The 13,946-nt window shown below is 41.7% G+C and overlaps 1 protein-coding gene across 2 annotated transcripts in view; it reads right to left on the minus strand.

Annotated features, from left to right (window-relative positions):
* Positions 1 to 13,946, minus strand: part of CREB5 (cAMP responsive element binding protein 5) — a 374,435-nt gene that overhangs the window by 157,898 nt on the left and 202,591 nt on the right. The gene's annotated exons all lie outside the window — the stretch shown is intronic.

Below are 13,946 nucleotides of genomic sequence, written 5' to 3' on the forward strand. Positions count from 1 at the left end.
AGGTTTTCCTAAGTTCCTGGCAAAGATATTTTTCCCCAAACAGAATCAGCCTCATTTGCACATCTGCCTTCTTCTTGTGCACATCAAGATCACAGAAACACTGATCGTGTGGTTTTCAGTCTTCTGACAATTAGCAAACAAACTCTCTAAACAATCATAAGAGTTAATGTTCTCCTTAAGACATGGAAACATCTGAAGTGTCCCTCGCTAGATGATGGGATAAAGAAGATGTCATACTATACACAATGAAATAATCCTGGTCAGCCATGAGAAAAGATGAAACACTGCCATTTGTGACAGGATGGATAGGTCTTGAGAATATCACGCTAAGTGAAACAAGTCAGACAGAAAAAGTCAAGAACCATATGATTTCATTGATATGTGGGATATAAAACAACACATAAAAAAGCAAGAAAAACAAACAAGCAAACAAAAACTCATAGACACAGACCACAGTATGGTGCGTACCAGAGGGAAGTGGGTGGAGGGGTAATAAAGGGTAAAGGGGGTCAGATGTATGGTGACAGAAGTAGATGTGACTATGGGTGGTGGAAACACCATGTAGTACACAGGTGATGTATTACAGAATTGTTCACTTGAGACCTATGTAATCTTATTAAGCATTGTCACCCAAATAAATTTCATTTAAAAAAAGAATAAACAGCCCTGGCTGGTGTGGCTCAGTGGGTTGATGGCTGGCTTGTGAACCCAGGGGTCACTGGTTCAATTACCTCTCAGGGCACAGGCCTGGGTTGTGAGCCAGGTCCCAGTTGGGGGCCTGTGAGAGGCACCCGTCAATGTTTCTCTCGCACATCGACATTTCTTTCCCTTTTAGTGCCCCTGGGCAAATGTGTCCTAAAATCAGCTGAAAGATTGCCTTTGGGGATTTGCAAGTATTTTTAGAAACTCCCAGGAGAGCGGGTTCCAGGGGCAGATCTGTGACACTGCTGGATTCTATGATATACTCACAATATTACATAAACGCAGTGAGAGAAAATGTTAATAAAGTCTAAAAGTTCAATGCCGTTGCTGCCATGAGCCTTCAGAACCTAACAATGGAGGGTTGAAGCTTGAGAAAATAGGCTTCCTCATAAGGTGTCTAGATCTCTGGGGGGGTGTGTGTGCGTGTGTGTGTGTGTGTGTGTAAGAAGAAGTTGATCCCTCAATAATGGTGCACCAACACGACAAATCAGGGTTAACACCTATACCCTTTCCTGTCTTTTTCTGGCAAATATTGAACAAGATCTCTATATATTCTGGGCCAAGGTGTAGGCATGCTTGTTTTCATCCACCTGAACAAAAATGCTAGTTATTAGATACACACCTATCTCTATTCCAATTGCATACAACATCCTCACAAAAGACAGCTCAGTCAGCTAGAACTACAAATCTCTTTCTTAACAGAATTGGGATGAGGCTAACATACAAGCCTTCAGTGAGAACATTTTCACATGAGGGAGCGACGTGCACATCTGAGGTGTACCTGGTGGCCCTAATAAGTGTGGCCCATTGCGGGCCAACATGTCTCCTCCTTGACAAGTATTACCAGGCTGATTGGCAGACCGTGTTAAAGCATTTCCATGGAGAAAAGGCCCTTGTATGCGAAATAGCAAAATAAAGTTCAGCTTGAACTATTTAAAAAAAAATGAAGTTGGTAAATGCATGATTTTGTTGCACTAAATAGTTATGTTAGTATTAGTAATAGCTTCTCACTTTCTGGAGTTTTAATTATGTCTCTTGGGACTGGGAGAAGGGTGAGGGCGGGGGATACAGATTTTAACAGCTTATTTGGTTGCTGTCCCTACCTTTACTGCTGTTGAACTGAAAAAACCTCCACAGGCTAAAATTCTTTACATTGCAAATAAAATAGTTTCTCCCTGGTTTTTATCAGCGTAGGTCCCACAAGGAACCAACAGCCGGTTTATGTCAATGAACAAGACTTATTGTTTTCAGATTTATTTTTTTTATAGCAAAAAAAAAAAAAGGTTGGTGTTCAGCTTAAAACAAAGGCAACAAAGAACAATGAAGACTCTAATTTAGGGTTCCAGCACAATTGCTGGGTGGAATAAAGGCCATCACGCACCCAGTTATTTGTGGGACAACTCAATAATTTGGGTGCTCCTCTCGAACTTGCTTCCCATCATGGCTTGTACACACAGGAACACACACACACCCCCATGTACACACATGCTTTTCTTTTTAACCAGTGGGCAGACGTGTTTGCTGTGTGTGTATTTCTGGTTTCCATGATCCATCCATAAAAACTAGTGGGGTAGGAACTGGAGGTCAGAGAAGCAGACGGTTAAACACAAAACAGAACGGCCAAAGGACGTAGGCTCCTGAGGGCAAAAACAAGGAGGTGACAATACCCCTTTGCTAAGCTGAATTTCTCAAATCTTTTCTTATTTTAGTCTAATTCACTGTTTCCTTTCTCCTAGAGAAAATGATGTAGCTAGGAATTTGGGAGACCCAAAGCATGTTTTATTTCCCCAGAAATGCTTGCACTCCTCCCGCCTGCCATGCCTGAGGATAAGTCCCTTTCGGCAGAGTGGAAAGACAATGGGGCAGAAGTCGACAGACCTGTTTGTTGGTCTGGCCCAGCACAAAGTTTCTATGTTGGCTAATCCCTAAACTCCTTTGTGTCCCGGTTCTTTATCTGAGCAATGAACTTTCGAGGGGACTGACCACAATATTTCTTGATTCCATGCTTCTCTTTGAATATTTTAGCCCCATCTTCTGTACCAAAAGATGTCTCTCTAGCCATCACCAGATGGGGGCTGTTTGGGGGTCCTACAAACCTGTGTTGCACCCTCAGAATTTACTCATCACCGGGTCCTGAGTTCTATGGGAGTAGCCAGGGACAAGTAATTTCCTTTGGGTTATTAAGCTACATTAACTGAAGGTTGTCGGCTCCTGGGAACACTGCATTTCTACTAGGGGTCCTTCCAGGCCAGAAAGAGCCTTCTTTCATAACGGAATTTCAGCCCTGGACTTGATACAGAGGTGAAGCAGTAGCTGTGGGTGGTATCTTTCAGAATGACACTCATCAACCTTATGGAAAAAGCCAGCATCCTGAAAGGAACCTCAGCGATGCCAAAGATTTAGAATCGGGACAAGTAGCAAAATGGGTGTGAGAATAAGACTTGATTCTGAAGCATCATCAACGAGGCGCTGAGGAAACAGAACTAGATGTTAAAACTCCTTCTCAGGGCTACACTGCCGCAATGACCCATGACCTGAAGGTGAGGAAATAATTTTTTCTCAGTGTCCCATGGAAGAGGGTCTTGCTCTGGGGAGCTAGGTAGGAATTATCATCTTAAAGAAGGGGAGACATGAGTTTCATGCATTTACAGGAGGTATATAATTTTAAAATGCTGCCCTGTCACATTCCCAGATTCAAGGCTCATTTTCTTCCAGCATGTGGCCAGCTCATATTTCGTAACCTCTTTTCATTACGGAGCTTCCCGTATGAAAGTTACATTCACGATTCTCCCTTCCTTCAGTTCACCATAAAATTTAAAAATGCTGTCAGTCTAATTTTTCTCAATCCAATTATGCTACAAGTAGTTATTGGATGGAATTAATATAAAAGAAGCATTTTTTTTTCCCTAAATGAAGAAATGAAGAGCTGAATATCTGTAGTTTGAGGTAGTTGCTGTGAAATTGTTATTTCCGAAGTTGTTGCTGTTTTGAAAGATGTCTGGTAAACTTTCCACCAATACCACAGTGTGGTGGCCTTCTCTCAGTCCTTATGTGATCCAAGAAAACCCCCCAGAGGTGTTGTCACTGAGTTCCTGTGGTCAAAATGGAAAATTTGTACATAGTGTCAGTTAGGCACAGGCTGCTCAACACATTTTGGGGATGGGGGTGGGGGGTGCGGGTAGGGGGTTGCAGAGTGCAGCCTGGGTGGAGAATTCGGCTTTGTGGCTCAGGCTGCTGATTTACTATCGAGAGCCTCATCGTTCGGGCTCGGCTGACCAAATAGGACAGAACCCTTGCTTGCCCGGGATGCTCGAGCACAGGTAGTCACTAAGGTTAACATTTTCAACCAAATTCTTCCCAGAGCTGGGACTGTAAGGCCCAGGTTTATCCAGAGTGGAGGGGAATGTGAAATACACACTTCTATGGTGTGTGTGTATGTGTGTGTGCGTGTGCGTGGGTTCTCAAATGTTTGCAGCAGTGAGTACACGGAAGACCACCTAAGGCCAGCTGTGAGCTTTCTGTGGCCTCCTGCAGGATGTCGAGGCATCTATGCTGACTCACAGCACTGCTGCAGGCCTGAGGGTCGAAATGCTTTCGAATGTCAAAATAATCTTGTTTCGCCAACTCTGGCCTGTGAGTTCAAACTTAGTGAAGGACTAGGTTCTCCTAACCGCAGATAAGACAGGACACCAAGATTCTTTGTCATCTGCTTTCGATGAACATCAGATAAGGTTTTGCGTAGTTCCTGAGTTGATGTTTAACGTGCAGCCTATGTTATTGAAGATCCGGTCAGAAGCTGACAGCAGGGAATGATAGATGCTTTTTTTCCCAAATCACTCATGTACTATGAAAAACTGAAATATGGATTCTCTTTTACTTAATTTAGGTATATGTTTATTGCTCATTTTTTGAGAAATTAAAGCATATAGTTGAAGTAGAATGCAATATTCCTCTTTCTTGGTTCATATCTCTCGGGACACAAAAATTAAACCTACCAAAATGCTTACCCTCTTTTCAAGAGTAAAATGTCTGTTGACATTTTAACCCAGCACATTTGTTTTAAGGAATTTTGTTTTATTCTATTCTGATTTGTTTTAAGAAGACACCCATGCTTGTGTCAGAATATTGGACTTACTCTAGAAATGTGAAAAACCAAACAGAGATAAGACTAGAGCCAAGAAACTCATCAGGAGAAACTGGAATCATTGTGCTGAATCATCCTTTTCCAATGCTGGAGGCGCGGACGCTCTGAAGCAGGCGTGGAGCATAGCATGAAGGCCATGGGGCTCGGGGTGGGCGCTACGGGGTCCCAGTTCCATCTATTCCATTGAAGATGCTTTTCAAAAGTGGGGCCCAAATGTACTTCACAGAAGTAGATGTACTCATTTTTCTCTTACACAGTACATAATCAGGGCAAAAAAACGGGCATTGACATTTCCCCTCTCTGAACTTGGCGGGAAATGTGAGCAAAGCATGTTCTGCTTATGATCTGCCTCCATTTCAGGCTTTGTTTTCCGATTTGCTATGTGAACCGAAAATGTCCTTGGTCGATTATCAATTTTAGATTATTCATAAATAAAATGAACTAATTTCTAAAGGTTATGTGGAGTACATTATTATTATTATTAATAGAAGTTGTAATAATATCAAGTTACATTGGTGTAGTCTTTCTTATTTAAGATTAAGAGAGAAATATGTACCCTCCTAACAGCCAGCTCTGCATACAGACCATATTTATGGCATACATAATATATATAAAATAACACGTATTTACATATGAATGTTGGATATATTTCTTTAAGATAGAAAAGGGATCTCCTTCATCCCACTGTTCCTTCTGGGCAAATACTTCTCCTTCTGTATCTTCACACGGACAGCCCTTTCCGATCCTCTTGGGATATCATCTGAATGTCACTTTTCAGAGAAGTGTTCCCTGCCTAACCCTTCTAAATCACCTTCCCTCCCCTTCTGCTTTGCCCTCCACCATTAGTCTCCATTTTGGCACCCTACTTGTTCCCTTCCTAATGACAGTGACCACAAATTGTAATTATATATTTAAGTTTTTTATTCTTGTTTATTATCAGTCTTCCCTGCTAGCCTATAAGCTCCTTGAGAGTGAACTATTACACCAGTCTCGACAAAGGAGGTCCCTCATACAGTGCCTAGCAAGTGATAGCCTTTCAGGAACTATTTCTGGAGTAAATGAATGAATAAAAGTTACAGGGTCCCATTGAAGCTGGAGATATTCTAGGCTAAGAAGCATCATATGATCAAATGGGCACTGAAAGCATAACTCTAGCTGTAGGACTATGGGGTAGGATGAGAAAGACCACTTAGGAGGCTAGAGCAAGGGTGATGAAGAGCTGCATGAAGAGAGAGTAGGAAGGAAGATGAATGTGTGAGACTCTCGAAGTAGGCAAATAATGTACAGAACACAAAGTGCCAGGTTGTCGGTTATGGTGGAAAGGACAGAGTCAAAGAGGACTATGGTGATTTATCAATTCAAAAAATAGTTGGGGAAATACCAGGCAGGCATAATAGCTGTCATCATGGAGCTTATAGTCTAGGAGAAGAGATATTAAACAAATAATTATATCTAAACAAATTATTTCAGCATAGTAGAAATACGTGCTACACAGGGAAAAAAAAAAGGTGGCTAGGTATATGGTTTTGCCTTCACTGAGTCGGGGAATACAGAAGAAAAAGCAGATCAGAGGGAGATGATCAAATTGGCAGTAATGTGGTGCATAATCCTTGCCCATCCCTTCATATGTGATGATGATCACATGTGAAAATGCGCTAAACACATTCCACAGATGAAAGCTATTACTATTGCTCCTCTGTATCCCTCAGCACCCCCCCCCCCCACCAGAGGAGACCCTCAGACGTGGTCCCTCCAAGGAGCAGAGGGCGTGAGCTAGAAGCACAAACATGAAAAAAAAATTAGAATCACAAGCATGGCATCTGGCCACTAGCTGTGTGATCCAGCTCTTCACTTTCCTCTTCTGTCAAATGAGGTGCATTATGTGTGAATTTATTTGCTCTCTTAAAAAGATTAAAATATGAAAACAAAAAAACAGCACCTTAAACAATTTTTTAAAAGCAGGAAATTGGAAGAGATGATCTCTAAGGTTTCATCCAGCTCTGCAATTCTATGTTTTTGTTGCTCAATAACTATTTGTTGATTGCAGCTGGCTCCTCGGGCATGCTCCGATTATGAGCTGCTGGACATGCTTTGTTCATCTCTTCAGAAAGCTGGGCTCACAGGTCTGAGCTCCATGCAACAATGGCACGGCTTGCAGGCAATTCTGAATTCTCAGGTGAGCTGCCAAGAGTTCAGGAGGCACCATGTTAACTGGCACATGCCATTCTGGAATATGACTAGGCCCAGAAAACGATATGAATAAACAAATCTAAAAATTAACAGAGGCACTGTAGAGTGGAAAACTGAAATAAATGGGTCCAGTAATAACCCTAAACCAAAATAAATAAAGGTAGGTGGCAGGTAGGTAGATGATAGATAGAGAGACAGATAGATAGATAATACATAGACGGATAGATAGAATATTGTTGACTACCTTGGGGAGTTCATGGTTTTAAAATGGCTAACCTGTCTTGCTTCTGCAGCCTGTCAGATGAGCCCAACATTCTAGTAACCTTTTCATGATGGTAAAAAAGACTGAAAGCGCTGTCAAAATTGGTCTACTGATTCAAGAACATGTTCAATATTTCTTGTTCCATGAAAGCAAAACCCCTTTTTTGTGTGTTTTTCTTACTTGCATGCAAGTGCATTCCTAACTGATACAGTGTTCTACCCTGCATTGTTAATATCTCCCTGAAAATACAATAGTAATATGCACAAACATGAAAAAAATAAATAAAAATATAAAACTAAAGGAGGATATTAAAGAAATAAGCTAAATTCCTCTAAGATTTCAGAGAAAAAAAATGGACCAGAGGTAGGAAGTCAGGGAGAATGTAAAGCTTGATGACAGATCGGAAGTAGTAGGATTTTGGTTTATGGAAAAAAAGAGAGATGAACCTCATATTGAAGCTCTAGACATGAGTCACTGAGGAGAACCAGTTTGACAACTGAGGCAATAAGGCAAGGTATACTGGGGAGGGCCGTAGTGAGGCCATAGGAAATAGGGGCCATCTAAGGGTTTTGAGCAGTGAATGACTTGATAAACATAAAATTTTATGATGCATAGCTCATAATTTTTTTAATAAAAATAGTTAAAATGATATAACAATATACACCTTAAAATATGTTTCCTTAAGAGAGTGAAGCATATAATGGGGATATATGGACATGTTTTTGCCCTTCCTATTATAAAATATCAGTTTAATTTAATTCATGAGTATGTTTTTATCTGTTTAACAGGTCTGAAAGAGAAATAACATGATTGAAGCTTTGGGTAAATATAGTTTAAAAAAATAAAACTCTTTTTGGAGCCAAGAGATACCAGTCGTTGCTCCAAGACAGGCTGGGCAGATAGAGCAAAGCTCAAATAAAATTCGTGTGGAAATCTGTCTGCCATTTATAAGGTTATAATGAGAAATACCAACAGCGCACATAAAACACTGCCAGTCTCTGAGAAAAAGATGAGGCTCAAAATGTTATCAATCACCTTCATTTTACTTTTTATTCTGGGAAACTTAACTGATCAGACAGCCAAGAAGAAAAGCTAAAGTTTCCGACTCATCGATTTTCCTTCAATGGTTTTTGTTTAAGAGCCAGACTCCTGGCTTCAGATAACAGTGGCTTAGAGATTTGGTCTCACTTTATAGTCAGCACAGATTTGTGCTACTCAATCACAAGAGACAGGCTAGATTCATATCTTTTAGATGTGAAGATGCCTGATTATGGAAACCCAAAGAGAGACGTATGGCCACTGCCTGCATGTTCATGTCTTTGGACAAGCTCATGAAGCCCATACATTCATAATCCTCCTTCCCTACTCCTTCTCCCATGAGGCCCCACCATTGTCACTGTCACTGTCAGATGCAGAGCTAACCAGACACAAAGTGGCCAGCAAATCAAAAAGCTGCCAGGAAGTTCCTGACTCTCTCTTTACTTTCTCTTCAGGGGTCCTCAAAAGTAACTTTCTAGGTGTGAGATGGAGACAGCAGCATAAGTAACTCTTGATAATCAGAGCATTCAGGCTAAAGGACTATTCACTGAGACAAATTTTGTACATTTCTTTTCTTTACACACACACACACACACACACACACACATGCACGCACCAGATTGAATCCTGTGGTTAAATGGATCAAGTTTTGTAATTGTGGGAAACAATTTTGTTGTAAAAGAGTTTTATTTATTTTTGTTTTAGTATATCAATATTTCTTTTAGAAGAGGAACACGTTCTATAGAATATCAGCATAGGAAATAAAAATGCAGATTCCAGAGCCAGGCAGTCTGAGTTTGAATCCTAACTCTTGCACTTATTAGTTGGGCAAATTACTTCATTTCTCTGTGCCTTAGTTTACTCATCTGCAAATAGGGACAATCCTAATGCCTACCTCACATGTTTGTCATAAGGTTCAAACAAATATCTTTAAAGTACTTGGAGAAGAGCCTAGAACTTGACGAGTGCCATGGAAGTGTTAACTCTCATTACCATAATTTGACCCATTGGCACATTCATCATTCACCCATTGAGCACCTATCATATGATAGATACTATTCTAAAAACCGAAGACACAAGGTGAACAGGGCATGTGAGCACCTTGAACTTAGGGTGCTTACCTTGTAATGGGGGAGGTGGATAATAAACAAAAAATAAACATCATTTCAGAGAAAGAAAGATGTTGTGAGAACAATGACAATGGGTGATGTCATAGGTGACTGGAGTCAGGGGCTGGCTAACCTTCAGGAAGTCAGGCAGAAGATTGTCTCTTCCCAACACTGTTGGTGAAACCTCCATTATGTCTCCTGTGTAAGAAACATGAAGCAGAAGCAAGTCGGGGCATTCCTTCTGCTCCAAGGATGAGGAGAGCACCATAGAAATGATCGCAACAGGTCCTTCCTGCTTTAGTGTTCCCCATGTTCTTTGCACACTTGAGATACATTAACAATGGTGATGGTCGCCCCCAAATCAAGGCACCAAGAGGAGAGAGTGAAGAAGCAGAGAAGGACCCTTGTTGCTCCTTTTCAACATCTCATCTGAGCTCTAGTCGGGCAGTTCAGACACCCATGTCCTGTCATCAGTCAACTTCAGGAAATTTTTAGAAATTGTTGTCCAATCTGTAAGGACAGGGGGTAGAGGAAATGGAAAAGTGAGAGAGGGAGGAAGTTCTGCTCCTTGGTAGATGATGGAAATCAAGGAAAACATTACTGCTTGTGTTTGTTCAGTCCAGGCACCTAAAATTTTGGTGTGGAGGGATAAAGGCTGTTATCTTGTGGAAATGGAACAAACTTCACTGGGTTGGAATGTTAATCTTGACTCATATGGGAAGAATATGGTTGAAGCTGTATTTTGCAAGTGGCCAATGCCATTTTTCATTTGCAGCAGCAGTTTTTAAACCTGTGTTTCGGTCCGTTTTAGTTGACGATGTACCCTTATACACAGGTATAATAGATTTTCATTTAATCATATTTCCTAGCTCAGAGCCCTAATAATTCCACTCCTAGGCCTGAAATTGTCTCTGCTCTTCACTTGACAGATGCTTCCTTGTGTTTTGAGTACATTCTCCTCATAGAGATCATCCCCTGTCCACCTTGCTTAAGCAGGGGCTCCCACCCGCTTAATTTCCCAAGACTGAGTTCTTTCATTTCCTTCAGAATTGTTATCCCAACTTGCAATTATACATGCGTTTCCTCATTTCTTGTCTACTTTCCCCAATTGACTGCAGCCTCTATAAAAGGGGAGCACCTACGTCTATTTTATCTATCAACAGATACCCAGAACTTCACTAAGTGCTTGGCACATACTAGATGCTCACCCTTTGTTGAATAAAAGAATCCCTCCTGCAAACCTGGGAGGTGAACTTTCTTTACAAATGAAGAAACTGAATCCCAAGGTGCTGAATGCCTGGCTCAGGGCTGGGACTCTAACTCAGGGCTTCTGATGCTTGGTTTTAGGACACACCACATAGAACACAACTCACAAATGACTGTCAAGGGCTCTAAAGAGAGATATGAGGTTTTCAAGTATCCCAATGGGAGGCTGTGTTATTGTGACTTATAATAAGAAATATATATATATTTGATCTTCGTTTGTTTCTGGCAGAGCTGTAAAATCCTTGGTATTTCCTAAACTGTCTTTTGTCATTTTAATGAGGTGACATTTGGATCCTATCTAGGATGGAGCTGGTGGCCAGGAGAACCAACCATTCGACTAGATGTTTGGCACTTCAGCCACACCCCCGACCTCCAGGGAGGAAAGAGGTGCTGGAGGTTCAATCAATCACCAATGGCCAATGACTTAATCAACTGAGTCTACGTAATGAAGCCTGCACAAAACCTAATAGGAGGGTGTTTGGAGAGCTTCCCAGTTGGTGAACACATGGACATGGGAGGAGAATGATGCACATGGAAAGAACATGGAAGGTCTGCACCCTTTCCCTCTACCTTGCCCTATGCCTCTCTTCCACCTGGATGTTTCTGAGTTATATCCTTTTATAATAAACCAGCAATCTAGCAAGTAAAATGTCTTCCTTAGATCTGTGAGACACTCTAGCAAATTAATAGAACCCCAGGTGGGGTCCTTGGAATCTTCAATCTATAGCCAGTTGGTCAAAGCACAGGTGACAACCTGGACTTTTGACAGGGGTCTTAAGTGGTGAAGAGGGGCAGTCTTGTGGGACTGAACCCTTAACCTGTGGAATCTGATGCTACCTCCAGGTAAGTAGAGTCAGAAACGAGTTGAAGTGTAGTGCAGGCATCTGGTGTCAGAGAATTGCTTTGGATGTATGAGGGCAAACTCCACACACTGGAATTGGGGTATTTTTTAGAGGCAGATAAAAGCAGATGACCTTTGGAATCAGCATCCTGAAATCTCTATCACAGAGAAGAAGAACCAACAGTACTACCCAAGATACACTCAGGAGCTGAACTGAGTTGAAAGGTTTCCATACATCTCTCAGCCCCACTGTTGGCGCCGAGTGGCGGTTGAGATTATGCGACTTGGGGCCAGATCTCTGGTCCTCACCCCAGTGAGACCACTTACTAGCCGAATAACTTTGGGTAAGTTATTAATGTTTGTGCTTAGTTTCCTCTTCTGTAACATGGGGAAGATAGTCATACATACCTCATTGTGCTGATACCACACAAACTTTGTCTAGAATACAAAGGAACTATTTTGTAAGCGTTGAATCAATACGGAAGGAACTCACAGACATCTCTCTTCTGTGTACAAAAAGTCGTTCATAGCTAGCAGGGTGATGATCAAGGAGAAAATGGTTAAAAATATACTCGGAGTTTTTGGAGACTCTTAGACATGCTATATGTCCTCTTATATGGTAATCTTCTAATCCAATGATTGCAGTCCCCGAGCTCTAAACCAAACTGCTTTACACACTGACCCTTTTCTTCTCCCTGTGTCCCTGTATCGCTACAGTTTTGAGTGGCTACATTTTTCAAAGTTTTCAGCTGCTGCACACCCAGTATGATGCCTTACGATGCAATATGTCAGGTGAAAATGAAAAACACATGTTTTTTCAGTACTCGGTTTCAAGTATTCTTGAGTTTCCCAAAAACACAGATTTGAAAATAAGATTTTTAAACAAACTGAACAGAAATGTAGAATGCTCTTTTTTTTTTGAAGCTGCTCTTAGGAAGAGGTAATTAACCAGCTGGTTTTAAAAGTGAGCAACAGTTGGTACTTTCACAGATGGGGTGGTGCTAGAGAATCAAAACAAATAAAAAAAACTTTATCAGGCCATGATGTTCGGTCTGAGAAACAGAGAATCAAAGAGAACTAAGATAGGTATCATTTGGGAGGAGGAATGCTTGAGTTTAGTGCTATAGCAAATTAGTAGAACCAAGTCCTATGGGTAGAAATTTTTTTTAAAAAGGTGACTTCACAAAAGTATTGCTTTCTACCCATTCAAAATGTCCAACTAGCCGTCCCAGAAACAGCACCCTGTAGGAGCTAGTGAGGTGAAGGTGTCACAGGATGGCTCTGGCAGAAGCTGGGCAGGCATCTCTCTGGACTTTTTGGAAGTTATCCAGTGGTTGGGAAGGGTGGACTGGGAGACCTCTGAGGGTCCTTCTAAACTTGGGCGCCCATGTTTTCTGAATGCGTTTGTAGAAGTCCTCTTTTCCAATCTACGCTCCCGGGTCTGTCACCGACCCAAGGCTCTGTGTTTACAGAAGCATAATCTATACTGAAGCTTCTCTGAGTCAAGGTGGAACCTCGGCATAGCGAAGAGCCTTTACACATTAAGAATGTCTCTGATAAACAAAGATTAACTTTCGCAATTTATTAGACACAGGCAGTCCTTCGTCCAAAGCTGGGACAGCTGTTCAGGATATCTGAACCAGGGAGGGTCAAAGCTTTGAGAAGGCTTGCGACTCCTCAGAAGCAAAGGTTATCTCAAAAGGAGAAGGTTGTGGCCCTGTGTTTAAGGGCCCTTCCTAACTCTACAAGGCCGATGAGCTTTCTGAAAACAGCCCAGTTCGTCCAACCCCTGACTGTCCTGCTATCTTTTGGAGCAAAGATACTCCCTGCTTGCCAGCTGCCTGCTCAACTGTGAATGCAGAGTTATTTACTGGCTGCCCCAAATTCTCTCTGCTCTGTCTACAGAGGCCAGGGAAGAGTTCAGGAAACAACAGCCGCTGAAAGCTTGGCTGACCTGTAGGCTGGGTGCGTGATTCCAGAACAACTCTCCAAGGGAAGGGAGGAGGTGGAAGGAGGATGGGGCAATAAATTAGTCATTTAGATTTCCCTCTAGGGCCTGCCCATGTGTGTCCAACCCCAGCCACTCTTTCTTACATGCTCTACTAGACTAATACTGGTAATCTAACCTTTGTTGAGTGCTTACTATGTGCTAAGCACTTCTCCAAGGATTTTGCATGCACAATCCCCTTCATCAGTTGATCAATCTCAGCTTAACTCAACAACCTATAAGTATTTTATTATGTTAATTTTCAAAGAAATAAACTGAGGTATCATTTAGCCCAAGATCACACAGGTAGTAAAGTGGGGAATGCACCATTTAAACAGAAAGTCTGACTTAGAAGTCTGGGCTCTCAACCACTATCCGCTAGTTAGAAAGGAAAAAGGGGGACATGA

Source organism: Desmodus rotundus, chromosome 6, assembly GCF_022682495.2.
Source record: "Desmodus rotundus isolate HL8 chromosome 6, HLdesRot8A.1, whole genome shotgun sequence".
NCBI classification, from domain to species: domain Eukaryota; kingdom Metazoa; phylum Chordata; class Mammalia; order Chiroptera; family Phyllostomidae; genus Desmodus; species Desmodus rotundus.